Below are 13604 nucleotides of genomic sequence, written 5' to 3'. Positions count from 1 at the left end.
GGAGCAGGCATCAATTGGCGGAATGGATAGAGACAGGGTGGGTAAGGGGTAGCTGGCACTGCCACGTATCTCAGGCTGGGTTCTACAGCCTCAAACTCTCTTCCTTCTTGGTTGAGGGGATGGGGGAGGCAAAGGAACTCCAACCACATTCTATCCAAATGCATGTGAGGGCTTTGGGGGAAATCCTTCCCTAAATGCTTTATTTGAGTCTCCAGCTTTTGAAAGTGACCTCGATAGGGAAGTTGCTTTCTTTTTAAAGAAGGATATGTAATGATATTTCTCCTGCCAGAATGAAAAGATTAGCGTGAGACCAGATTGATGAACCCAGCCCACAAACGACTACATTCTGTGAGAGGGAATCTCTCAAGGGTATAGCAGGGTTTTTTCTTATCCCCCATTCTTGGGATAGGATGCTGAGAATTGCCCCAAGCAATGGGTTGTGACTATAGACAAAAGGAATGGTTGTGGAACAGATGCAGGCCTGCTGTGCCTGACCTCACTCCCACCTCATTTCCAATACAATTTAATTTCGTCCCTTTGGTAACTGCACTTTGGGTCCCAATCTCTCCAGGATGACAACTGTACCAGCTGTGTGCAAATGATGTATCTTGTGCATTTTAACTTGTTTTCATAATATAAATATCCTGGTTTTGTATTTCTGTGAATTTTAATCTAAGGCCCTCATTCCTGCACGGTGTTCTCAGGTACATGAGCAATCTCAGGGATAAGTGGGCAGCAGCTCTGGGTATGCACGGCTGGACTACTTTTTGTTGTTTGTATCATCAGGGAGAAGAATTATTTGGAGTGTATAGCCTATTGACCTACCTTATTTTTGCCAATTAGAGCTGGGTTTTCTGCCATAGTGCCTTCTTGAAATCCTTCCATTTTCAGTGTTTTGTGGAAGACTAGATTTTAACTGGGTGGCCCCATTACTTGATCTCCTTCTACTGGAAGATTTCAGATTGGTCTGAACAGGAATAAGTGGTTGGTGCAGAGGTTAGGAGAGGCTGGGCTAGGTGAAAGACACAGATGGAAAGCCAAGATTAGGTGAGGGTTGTCCATATATGTGTAACCAAGGATTCCTGTTCCAGACCTCTAATTTCAGGGTTTGGAACTCACATTACATACCAGATCCATCCTTCACTAGGTTAGGCTAGGCTTACCACGGACAACAAGGGGTGTGTATGTGTGTGTGTGTGTGTGTGTGTTAAAAATTAGTTAATAAAGATGGGTTAAAAAACAATCTCAAAGCTAATTTGTTTCATTGCCTTCATTTCTCTTATACTAGGAAAATAGTATGTCTCTTGTCATCTGCCATTAATGTTGCTGTGAACAAAGAATGTAACTTACCCATAAGAGGAAAAGAGTAGAATTTTTTTTCTTTTTTAACGATAGTTCTCCCCAATCTAAAAAACTCCAGCACTCTGGAGTTACGGTATGTCTGCTCTCTAACTTAACCTGTAGGCATTGTGAAATGATTGGAAAATTGCAGATCTGTGACTCAACTTCATATCTCTAATTGCTTCAGGCTAAGGACATCCAGGGTGACTTTTAACTCAGCATTTTCCCCCACATCCTCTTAACTCTATTATAGAGCCTCCTAATTAATATCTGTGATGTGATGTTCCCTTAATGGAAATGGCCATTTCATCATCCATTTGATATTGGATTTCTGCCATCTCCCTTCTTAGGAGACTCAACTGTGCACTGCCTGATCAATTCTGTTCCTTCAATGATTCATCTAGGTTCAGTGGCTGTGACTGTGTTCCTTGAATCTACAGAAGAGTTTGAGAAATTGGAAATAAATTAAATTTATCATTATTGTGAGGCATCTGGTTGGTATCAGACTTTTAATGAATATGAAACAGGTCATGCAAACAGGCAAATACTTTTATCCAGATAGTGTTATCCCTCTTATTTTCCCTGGAGCAGCTGTAAGTTAAAACCTTTCAGTCAGTATAGATAGAGGAAAGGAATTAACACTCCAATCTTCCCTTTTCTTTTTACCTTTTTTCTCTTTCTTGTGTTCCTTTACAACACCCAGCAGCAGATACTTTCAATGCCCAAAGAGTGTTACTGTGGTTCTGTGAGATTGTTTTGTTGTTTCTGTGTAGTAAACATATAAAGTTGCCCAGCTGTGAAACTTAACTGAGCAGAATGTTAATATATTTAACATAAAACCTGCACTCTAATGAATCAAGTCATCCCAGAATCACAGACATTATATCATTTATGAGAGTCAGCAGAACCAATAGAAAGGACAAAAGTAGCCACTATTGCTTATAATACTGGTGCTTTTCATAGAATAACACTAGAATGCCCATTACTACAAAACAGCCTATTGCTAACTAAATGACACCCACTCATTGGGAAAGATCCAAAATCACTTGGAATTTCGCTTAATTTTTATTAATCATAGCAATGAAAGGTAAGATTTCTTTTATCTGCTATGTAATTACCGCTCTGTGAATGATACTAATAAAAGGGTAGGTGGCTTTCATAGAAACTTTCTTCACAAGGGTACAACCCATTGTTAAACAGAATATTTTTAATCTCCAAGTATTTTTTCCTATGTTCATCACAAACTTTACTAGTAAGAGAAAATAAAAATGTTTTTTACTGCTAAGTCTGAAAACTCATAAAGCTGTCGTGAACTCTTGAAAAGATGTGCGTTCCTTGTAGTAAGTGAAGGTAGAACTATTATAAAGGTCATTCAGTCTTGTGACTCTTGTTTGTTATTGTCATTGTTTACCTTTGTATTTCATCATGGTTTATCAGTAAATTGGGATTTAAAACAAGGGTCAGTTTTCAAAATAGCTGACATAATTTCAAAAGATGTTTACTTAGAAAACCCATAATTTAATTTGTTTATAGCAGAAACATATATGTGATTTTTAAATTTTCCATAACTGAAGGAAATAAATCTAACCTTGTTTGTCTTAGGAAAGAAGACTGAAACCATTCTAACTTGAAATAGAAATATAATTGTTATTTATATTTTTCAACCACTTTTCAAAGGACAGAACAGGTATTTATTTTCATAGATAAGGGATCAGAGTAAATACGTTCTGTTGATCTTGTTTTTGTTTTTTAAATAAACAGAAAAAAATGAGGTATGGCCATTGCAGGGCAGAAAATAGAAAAGAATGCAACTGTTCCTGGCTGTATTTATTCCCAGTCAGGCCAGTAGACTAGGTTGCTTTTAAACCCCACATACTTGGAATCATATATCTTTGATTTCTCTACCTCCTAATAAAATTAAGTCTAAAGACACCAATACTAACTCCATTATGGTTTAGAAGGATTTTAAATTCATCTTATTTGGTTTTCCAAGTACTTATATTAGGTAAACAAGATAAGAATTATTAACAAGCCTGGTGACAAAATGAAGTCTAATGAGATTTGGTTAAGGATTCATTTGGGGTTCCTCATATCTCCTAATCTTGGTGTGGTGTTCTTTTTACCCTGCCATACTCTTTGTAAATGTGAATTTTTTTATGTCTGTCACTTATATTGTATTTTTGATTAAGTATTTCTGGACCTACTATTTTAACCTTACTTAATACAATATTCTGCTTTGCTCATTAGTTATGGTTCTATGGCAAGTACTTACTCATCTACTTACATATTCTTGAGTTATAGGATGCTATTATAGACTCAAATGTTAATAATTTATTATCTTGATCCTCAAGAAGCTGACAGTCTATTGGGAGAGTTAGATTATATTTGTATACTGCTTTATTGTGATATAATTGACATACAATAAAACTGTATATTGTAGAGAGTAAAATTAGGTAAGCTTTAACCTACAACTATACATATGAAATTATTCCCATGTTTTAATTGAGTTGTTTGGTGTTTTTTTTATTGTTGACTTTTGGAAATGCCATATATATTTTGGATACATGTTCTTTATCAGATATATGGAATGTCTTTTCATTATCTTAATAGTGACTTTTGAAGATCAGAAGTTTCCAGTTTTAAAGTTTAGTTTATTTATTCACTCTTTTTTGTTTTGATTACTGTAGTTTTATAATAATTCCAAAATAAGTCAGTGTGAGCCTTCCAAGTTTGTGCTTCTTCAGACATTTTTGGTGAATTATTTTTTTAAAGGGGTAAAATTATTTTTTTTTAATTTTTAATTAATTTTATTTAGTTATTTTTCAAGTACAGTTTTTTGTCTATTTTTCTCATCCCAGCCTCCCCCGCGCCTTGCTCCCCACCTCCCTCCCATTTCCACCCCCCTTATTTCTCGTCCCTGTGTCCTTCCTATTTGTTCCTCCAAATCCCTCCCCCTTTTTCCCCTTAACTTCTCTTCCTTCTCCCCTCTGGTCACTGTCCCCTTGCTCTCTATTTCAGTGTCTTTGTTTTTTTTTCTGCTTGCTTGTTTGTTTTGTTGTTTAGCTTCCTGTTATAGGTGAGATCATATGGTATTTGTCTTTCAACCCCTGACCTATTTCACTCAGCATAATGCTTTCCAGTTCCATCCATGTTGTTGCAAAAGGTAGTAGCTCCTTCTTTCTCTCTGCAGCATAGAATTCCATTATGTATATGTACCACAATTTTTTGATCCATTCATTTACTGATGGGCACCTAGGTTGCTTCCAACTCTTGGCTATTGTAAATTGTGCTGCTATGAACATTGTGGTGCATAGGTTCTTTGAAATTGATGTTTTAAGATTCTTAGGATATAATCACAGCAGTGGAATTGCTGGGTCTAAAGGCAGGTCAATTTTTATTTTTCTGAGAAAATTCCATACTGTTTTCCATAATGGTTGTACCAGTCTGCAATCCCACCAACAGTGAACTAAGGACCCCTTTTCCCCACAACCTCTCCAACATTTGTTGTTTGTTGCTTTGTTTATGATAGCCATTCTGACTGGTGTAAGGTGGTATCTCATTGTGGTTTTAATTTGCATCTCTCTGACAGCTGATATTGAGCACCTCTTCATGTGTCTCTGAATGTTCTGTACGCCCTCCTTGGAGAAGTGTTTGTTCAAGTCCTTTTCCCATTTTCTAATTGGGTTGGGTGTCTTCTTAGAGTGGAGTTGTGTAAGTTCTTTGTATATTTTGGAGATTAAACCTTTGTCAGAGGTACCATTGGCAAATATGTTTTCCCATACAGTTGGTTGTCTTGCTAATTTAATACTGTTTTCTTTAGCCACGCAGAAGCTTTTCATTTTGATGAGACCCCATTTGTTTATTCTTTCCTTTACATTCCTTGCTTTAGGGGACATATCAGTAAAAAAGTTGCTGCGTGAAATATCTGAGATTTTCTTGCCAATGTTCTCCTCTAGGACTTCAATTGTGTCACAACTTACATTTAAGTCTTTTATCCACCTTGAATTTATTTTGGTGTATGGTGTAAGTCTGTGCTCAAGTTTCATTTTTTTTGCACGTAGCTGTCCAGTTCTCCCAACACCATTTGTTGAAGAGGCTATCTTTACTCCTATTTTATGTTACTGCCCCCTTTGTCAAATATTAATTGACTGTAGAGAGTTGGGTTGATTTCTGGGCTCTCTGTTCTGTTCTATTGGTCTATGTGCTTGTTTTTATGCCAGTACCAGGCTGTTTTGATTACAGTGGCCTTGTAATGCAGTTTGGTGTCAGGTATTGTGATCCCTCCTACTTTGTTCTTCTTTCTCAAAAGAGCAGCTGCTAATTCGGGCTCGTTTATGGTTCCATATAAATTTTCGAAGTGTTTGTTCTATGTCTGTGAAATATGCCATTGGTACTTTAATAGGTATTACATTGAATCTGTATATTGCTTTGGGTAGTATGGGCATTTTGATGATGTTAATTCTTCCAATCCATGAACAAGGTATATGTTTCCATTTGTTTGTGTCTTCCTTGATTTCTTTCTTCAGGGCTGTGTAGTTTTCTACATACAGGTTTTTTACCTCCTTAGTTAGGTTTGTTCCCAGATATTTTATTTTTCTTTTTGCTATATCGAATGGTATTTTTTCCTTGATTCCTGCTTCTGCTGATTCACTGTTGGTATACAAAAATGCCTTTGATTTCTGGATATTGACTTTGTAACCTGCTGTTTTGCCAAATTCATTAATTAGTTTGAGCAGTTTTTGGGTAGAGTCTACAGGATTTTCCATGTACACTATCATGTCATCTGCAAACAGTGACAGTTTTGCTTCCTCTTTTCCTATTTGGATGCCTTTTATTTCCTTTTCTTGCCTGATTGCTGTGGCTAAAACTTCCAATACTATATTGAATAGGAGTGGTGAAAGTGGACAACCTTGTCTTGTTCCTGATCTTAGTGGAAAAGCTTTTAGTTTTTTCCCATTAAGTATGATATTGGCTGTAGGTCTCTCATATATGGCCTTTATTATTTTGAGAAATGCTCCCTGTATTCCCACTTTGCTGAGTGTTTTTATCATAAATGGGTGTTGTACCTTATCAAAAGCTTTTTCCGCATCTATTGATATGATCATGTGATTTTTGTCTTTGCTTTTGTTTATGTGATGTATTACATTTACTGATTTGCGAATATTGAACCATCCTTGCATCCCTGGGATGAATCCCACTTGGTCATGGTGTATAATCTTTTGGATATATTGTTGGATGCGATTTGCCAATATTTTGTTGAGGATTTTAGCATCTATGTTCATCAGCGATATTGGCCTGAAGTTTTCTTTCTTTGTTGTGTTTCTATCTGGTTTTGGAATTAGGATGATGCTGGCTTCATAAAAAGAGATTGGGAGTTTTCCATCCTTCTGGATTTTTTGGAATAGTTTGTGGTGAATAGGGGTTAGCTCTTCCTTAAATGCTTTTTATAATTCTCCTGTGAAATCATCTGGTCCAAGGCTTTTGTGTGATGGGAGTTTTTTGATTACTGCTTCAATTTCTTTTGCTGTTATTGGTGTATTTAGATTTTCTGCTTCTTTTTCACCGAGTTTGGAAGATTGTATTTTTCTAGAAATGTGTCCATTTCCCCTAGGTTCTCAAATTTCTTGGCATACAGTTCTTCATAGTAATTTCTTACAATCCCTTCTATTTCTGTGGTATCAGTTGTAATCTCTCCTCTTTCATTTCTGATTGTGTTTATTTGGGTCCTCTCTCTTCTTTTCTTGATGAGCCTATTTAATGGCTTGTTGATTTTGTTTATCTTTTCAAAAAACCAGCTCCTGCATTCATTGATCCTTAGAATTGTGCTTTTAGTTTCCATGTCATTTAATTCTGCTCTGATCTTGGTTATTTTCTTCCTTTTACTTGCTCTGGGCTGTATTTGTTGTTGTTTCTCAAGTTCTTGTAGGCGTAGGGTTGGATTGTTTGTTTGAAATATTTCTGTCTTTTTTAGGGAGGCATGTATTGCTATGAACTTCCCTCTCAGGACTGCCTTCACTGTGTCTCATAAGTTTTGGATTATTGTGAGTTCCTATTCATTTGTTTTTAGAAACTTTTTTTATTTCTTTCCTTATTTCATTTCATTTTTGACCCATGAGTTGTTTAATAGTGTACCATTCACTCTCCATGATTTTGAATTCTTTTGATATTTTCCTTTGGGGTTGGATTTCAATTTCATTCCCTTGTTGTCGGAGAAAATAATTGGTATGATTTCAGTTTTCTTGAATTTGTTGAGGCTCATTGTGTGTCCTGTCATGTGGTCTATTTTTGAAAATATTCCATGCCCATTTGAAAAGAATGTCTATATAGCTGCTTTGGGATGAAGGGCTCTATATATGTCAGTTAAGTTCATTTCATCTAGTGTCTTGTTTAATGCCACAATATCTTTATTGATATTTTGTTTGAAAGATCTGTCCATTTTTTACTTGGGGTGTTCAAATCCCCTACTATAATTGTGTTGTTGTCAATATCTTTCTTGAAGTCCTCTAAGATTTTCTTCATATATTTGGGTGCTCATGTGTTTATGATAGTAATGTCTTCTTGGTGGATTCTGCCCTTGAGTATTATTATTATTATTATGTTTCGTATTGTCTTGCATTTCTCTTAATCCCTCTTAATTCTTTCTGAGCTTGTTTCCCTTTTCTTGGTCTTTCTGCGAGTTTTTTTTTCTACTTTGTCTTTCAACTTTCTTATCCAATCTTCTGCTTTATCAATCTTGCTTTTGATTTTTTCTACTGTGTTCTTCAGTTCAGAAATTGTATTCTTCCTTTCCTCTTGACCTTTGCTGATAGTTTCCTTTTTCATGTTGATATAATTTGTGGCGAGTTCATTGTAGCTCCCCTGTAGTTTCTGGTAGCACATTGTGAGCTCTTTACATTTCCTGATAACCAGTGCTTTGAATTCAGTGTCTGATAGTTGACTTGCCTCTATTTCATCTAACTTTTTTCTGAGGCTCCCTCCTTTTCTTTCATTTGTGGATTGTTTCTTTGTCTTCCCAGTGTTTGTGAGACTCTTCTTGTTTGCCTCAGCTTCTTAAATTGATCTGTTCTAACTCCCTGGCTTTGTGGTGTGAACTTCTGTGGTAGAATACCTGTGAAATTCAGTGGTGCGGTCTCCTGCAGGTATCTTGATGTTCTCCCCTTCCACCTACTCCTTTTTTTGTATGTATGTGATTAGTGTTAGGGGGAGGCAAAATGGTTCATGACAGCAGAAGAGTATTTTATGATACTTACAGTCACAGCCAGTAGAGAAGAGATAGAAGATGTTTAGGCTATATATAGTGTTAACCATAATGTTCAACCCAACTTGTCAGTTTTAAGAAAGGATGGACAAAAGATAAGTCTCTTGTTGGGGAGGGAAGGCTTGTGAGTTGGATCTAGAAAGCAGTGAGGTTGTGGGAGGTCAGATTTTGAGGTAAGGTGAGAGTAAAGAATAGTAACTAGGTGTAGTGTGTGAGCAGATAGAGTTAATCACTACAGTAATAGAATTCAGGAACCTGTAAAGTGGGCTAAGATCCGGTAGATGTGTTGTGAAGTATTTATAGTTGTATAGAACAGCTATTATTTATAATAATATTAGAGCAACAATCATATGACAGACTCTATGTGATGTGTCTGAATAGGGGATATAGAATTTTGGGTAGTGTGCTAAAGGAAATCAAGTGGCACGAAATGTACAAAATTAGCAATACACTGTGGAGGAGAGAACAGGGGAAACCTGTCAAATGATTTAATATAACCAGCCAAGACTAAAAAGCCTATAGAGAAAGAGGAGGAATACAAAGATACTATTAAAATATAAAGGAAATGAAAATAATGAAAAAATAATACAAATATGCAGCCACCTGTGGCTTCTCTGCTATAGCAAAGTGAAATTTGTCCTTCTGTCTCTACTGTTGGGATGCACCCTCCTTGGGTCCCACTCTGGTCTTTTTGCAGTTCCAGTTGTTTGTGTCCTTTGTGGGTAAAAGGAAACAAAGCACCCAACAAACAAAAAAAAAGGCGCAGGAGAAGGGAGGAAAATGTGGTAAGTTTAGGAAGAAGGACTAAAACAGGAAAAAAGGAGAGGAACAAAGTATTGAAAGACAAAACAATAATAAAAATATAAGATTAGTAAAAAAAAAAGTTACTAAAGAAAAAAACAACCAACAACAAAAAATCCCGTGTTGGTTTCAAACTGTCCAAACTGGTTTTTCTGGTTGCAGCAGGCTGTGGGTGGATTGGTGTGATTTTTCTGAGAGTGCTCTCCCAAGAGCTAGCCTCTCCCCAGTGCTCCAGGAAGGGGACCTAGGTTCTTTTCAGAGCATCTTCCTTGGGGGTCCTCTCTGTGGGCAGGGTGCAGGTGCACAGGCCAGCCAGGCTGCTGGACTGGGGTACAGGCGCCCACGCACCCACCAGGCTGCCTGGGTCCTGCGGGATCTGGCAAGGTCCTTCCCAGTTCTGTGGTGGAACCCAAATGCTTCCGTCCCTCCTGTGGATTGCTGCCAGGCTGGGAGGGAAGCAAGCCCAGCTGCTGTCGCAGGAGAGCACCTCAGTTCACTTTGCAAAAACAACTTCAGAAAGCCTGCCTCTCAGCCCAGCCCAATCCGCAGCCAGACTGGTGACGACAGTGCACCTCTCAATTCTCCTGGGTTGGTGGCCACAGAGTCCACAGTTGAACATGGCCGTTTGTCCTCGTTACCCTCTCTGTAAACTCAAGCAGATCAATCTCTGCTTTGTGTTGCACAGCCTTGCTTAGACGAGGAAGGAGGGAGCTGATGAGCCAGCTCTCTCCCAAGAACCCTGCAGTAGGCCCAAGGCTCCCAAAGAGTCTCCTGTAGACCTCCCAGGTACTAGGCTCTGGAAAAGTCCTGTGGCAGATGCCCCCGGCGCTGTTTGCCTACCAAGGCCACTGGGTGCTCAGGCTCTCGTGACAGTTGTCCTCAGTGCTGGTCCCAGACCAATGCCTCTGGACCCAGACTGCAGAGAGGCCGCTAGGCCTTGACTGCTGCCACCACTCTTGTCTTTACTCAAGTCCCCGAGACCCCACTGACCTGCAGCTGTCTGGTCCTTCAGTATCCGTCACAATCTCTGGTCTCTTATTTTCATAAATGCTTGGGAACTGTTGGTTGATTGTGTTGTTCCTCCATAGATCTGCCAGGATTTTCTCCCATGTGTAGGGGAACTGGAATCTGCTCTGTCCTACTCAGTCACCATCTTCCCCTGGCTTCCTCCTTCTTTCTTTCTGCTGCGTAGTATTGCACAGTTTTTTTAATCTACCCTTTTACTGATGGACCCTTAGGGTGTTTCTAGCACTTGGATATTGTAAATAACACTTCTACTAACATTGGGGTGTAAAATCGTTTTTTCCCCCATCATAAATTAGTCTTTTTTGTCTCTTTTAGAATTTCATGTAAATAAATTTATATAGTGTGTTCATTTCTCTGCCTGAGCATAATACTTAAGAGATTCACCTATGTTTTTTGGGTTTATCAGTATTTGTTCCTTTTTATTACTAAGTAATATTTGTATTATTATGGCACTTGCAAATTTCTTATTGATGGACATTTTGATTGTTTCTACTTTTAGGCTTATGATGGTGTTTTTTTATATGTCATCTTGTATATTGTCCCCAATTTCAGTGAAACACTAATGTAGGTATTGTAAAGATATTTTATAAATGTAATTAAAGTGCATAATCAATTGCCTTTAAATAATGGAGATTATCGTAGATAATCTGGTGGTTCTAATTCAGTCATTTGAAAGGTTTAGGAGCAGTACTGGAACTACTCTGAAAAAGAAATTCCTTCTGTGAACACCAGTCACAGCTGTGTCTGTGAGTTCTAGCCCGCCCTTAGCACTTGCCTAGTTAGTCCCAACAATTGCTTAAGCCTGTTCCTTGCAGTAAATATTTTAACAAGTATCTCCTACTGGTTTTCTTCCTCAGGCTGAATCCTGACCAATATGAGATTATAAAGCTGATATGAACATTCTTGTACATAATTTTAATGCACATGAATTTTCAATTTCTGTTGGGTAAATACCTGTTAGTAGAATTTTTAGGTTAAAGGGATGCATTTTTCATTTTATAAGAAATTACCAAACCATTTTTCAGAATTTTTGTTCATTTAGTGTCCTACCAGCAATATTGGAATTCCACTTGTTCTGCATCTTTGTCAACATTTAATGTGGCCTTCTTTTTTTTTTTTTTAGCCATTTTGTTGCATATGTAATCGTATTTCACTGTGGTTTACGATTTACATTTCTCTGATAACTGGTGATGTTGAACAGTATTTCATGTAGGCCTTAGTTTTATATCTTCTGTGAAATTTATGTTCAGGTCCTATTTTTATTTTTCAAAATTGCATTATTTTTATTGACTTCAAGGGTTCTTCAAAAATTCTGAACACAAACCTTTGTCAGATCTTTGTTTTCTGAATATGTTTCTTCCCTCCTTGCCTAAGCATATTCTCAAAGGTGTTTTAATATTAATATAATCTAGATTTTAAGAATTTAATGAGGTTACCTTTGCCTTGATCCTGTCTAAGAACTCTTCACCTACCCTAGTGTCATAAAGGAATTCTCCTATATATTCTTTTAGAGTTCTTACAGTTTTAAGTTTTATGATTATGTTTGTCATATACCTAAAGATAATTTTTATTCATGATATGAGATAGCAGTTGAATTATTTTTTAATATAACTACCTACTTGTTCCAGCAACATTTGTTGAAAGGACTGTTCTTTTCCCAATAGATTGTTTTAGCCAATTGAATGTACCAGTATGGATTTACCTATACTATATCATTCCATTGATTTATTAGCCTTTACTTAAGTGACAACCAAGTACAGTTGACCCTTCCCTTGAACAATGTGGATTTGAATTGCATGGCTCCACTTATATAGAGATTTTTTTTCAAGTAATACTTATACTGTTTTTCCTCTGTTTGGGGAGTCAGAGCATGTGGAGGTAAAACTGTATGCATTGATCAACACCATTTTATAGAGGGAACTTGAGTATATGTGGATTTTGTTATCTACAGGAGACAAGCTAGGTTTTGGGGAGTCAAAAGTTATGCACAGATTTTTGACTTCAGAATTTGGTGCCCTAACCCCTACATTGTTCAAGGATCAACTGTAAATGTAGAATCCTCTAACACAGTTTTTTCAAAAATTTCTTGGCTATTTCAGGTTATTTGCATCTCAATATAAATTTTAAATTTCTATTTACTGATTTCTAAAGAGAGACCAGAAAAGGGAAGAGAGAGGGTGAGAAATAGAGAGAAATGTAGACTTACTTATGCATTCACTAACGAGTGTTGATTCTGAGTGACCTGACTGGGATCCAACTTGCAACCTTAGCAATCAGGACAATGCTTCAATCAACTGAACTACTCAGCCAGGGTCCTCCATATGAATTTTAGAATCACTTTTGCATTTACTAATTTTAAAAAGTCTTCTCAGAGTATCAACAGGACAGAGGAAAATTGACACCATAAAACCCCTGAGCATAGATACTCATCTTTCAATTTATTTACATCTTTTTTGCTTTTTTTTGCAATGATGTCTTCTATACCTTCTGTTACATTTACTAGGTTTTTATGGTTTTTGATGTTATTAATAAACTTTTTAAAAGAATTTATTGGTGTGATACTGGTTAACAAATGTATACAGGTTTCAGGTGCACAATTCTAATATATATCATCTGTACACCGTATTGTGTGTTCACTACCCCAAGTCAAGTTTTCATCCATCACCTTTTATTCATCCATACCTTTATTACCCCCCCCACCCTCCCTTTCTCCCTTGCAATCACCAAACTGTCCTTTATGTCAAGAGGTTTTTCTTTTATTTCTCAATCACCATTCCCCAAATAGCCGACCAACCTTCTGACACCCCACCAGCCATCATATCATTTTCTATGGATGTGTCACTATTTTACTTGATATTTTATTTTATAAATTATATTCCACATATGAGTGAGATAATCTGGTAATTGACTTTCTCTAACTGGCTTATTTCACTTCTGCTATCCAGGTCCATCCATGGTTTTGCAAAGGGTGAGATTTCCTTCTTTTTTTAGAGCCAAGTAGGATTCCATTATGTAATTGTACCACAGCTTTTTTATCTACTCATCTGCTGATAGACACTTGTGCTGCTTCCACATCTTGGCTATTGTAAATGATGCTGCAGTAAGCATAAGGGTATATACATTCTTTTGAACTAGTGTTCTGGCTTCTTCAGCTATAATCCCAGAAGTGAAATGGCTG

General features: G+C 37.1%; 1 protein-coding gene across 2 annotated transcripts in view; it reads left to right on the top strand.

Moving 5' to 3' along the window:
* PARG (poly(ADP-ribose) glycohydrolase) overlaps positions 1-13604 on the top strand; it is a 230425-nt gene that overhangs the window by 160148 nt on the left and 56673 nt on the right. The gene's annotated exons all lie outside the window — the stretch shown is intronic.

The sequence above is a fragment of the Artibeus jamaicensis genome, unplaced genomic scaffold (genome assembly GCF_021234435.1).
Source record: "Artibeus jamaicensis isolate MK-2021 breed Jamaican fruit bat unplaced genomic scaffold, CSHL_Jam_final contig_468, whole genome shotgun sequence".
Classification (NCBI taxonomy): Eukaryota; Metazoa; Chordata; class Mammalia; order Chiroptera; family Phyllostomidae; genus Artibeus; species Artibeus jamaicensis.
The sequence above is the reverse complement of the archived record's forward strand: the minus strand, read 5'-3'. Positions and strand labels throughout refer to the sequence as shown.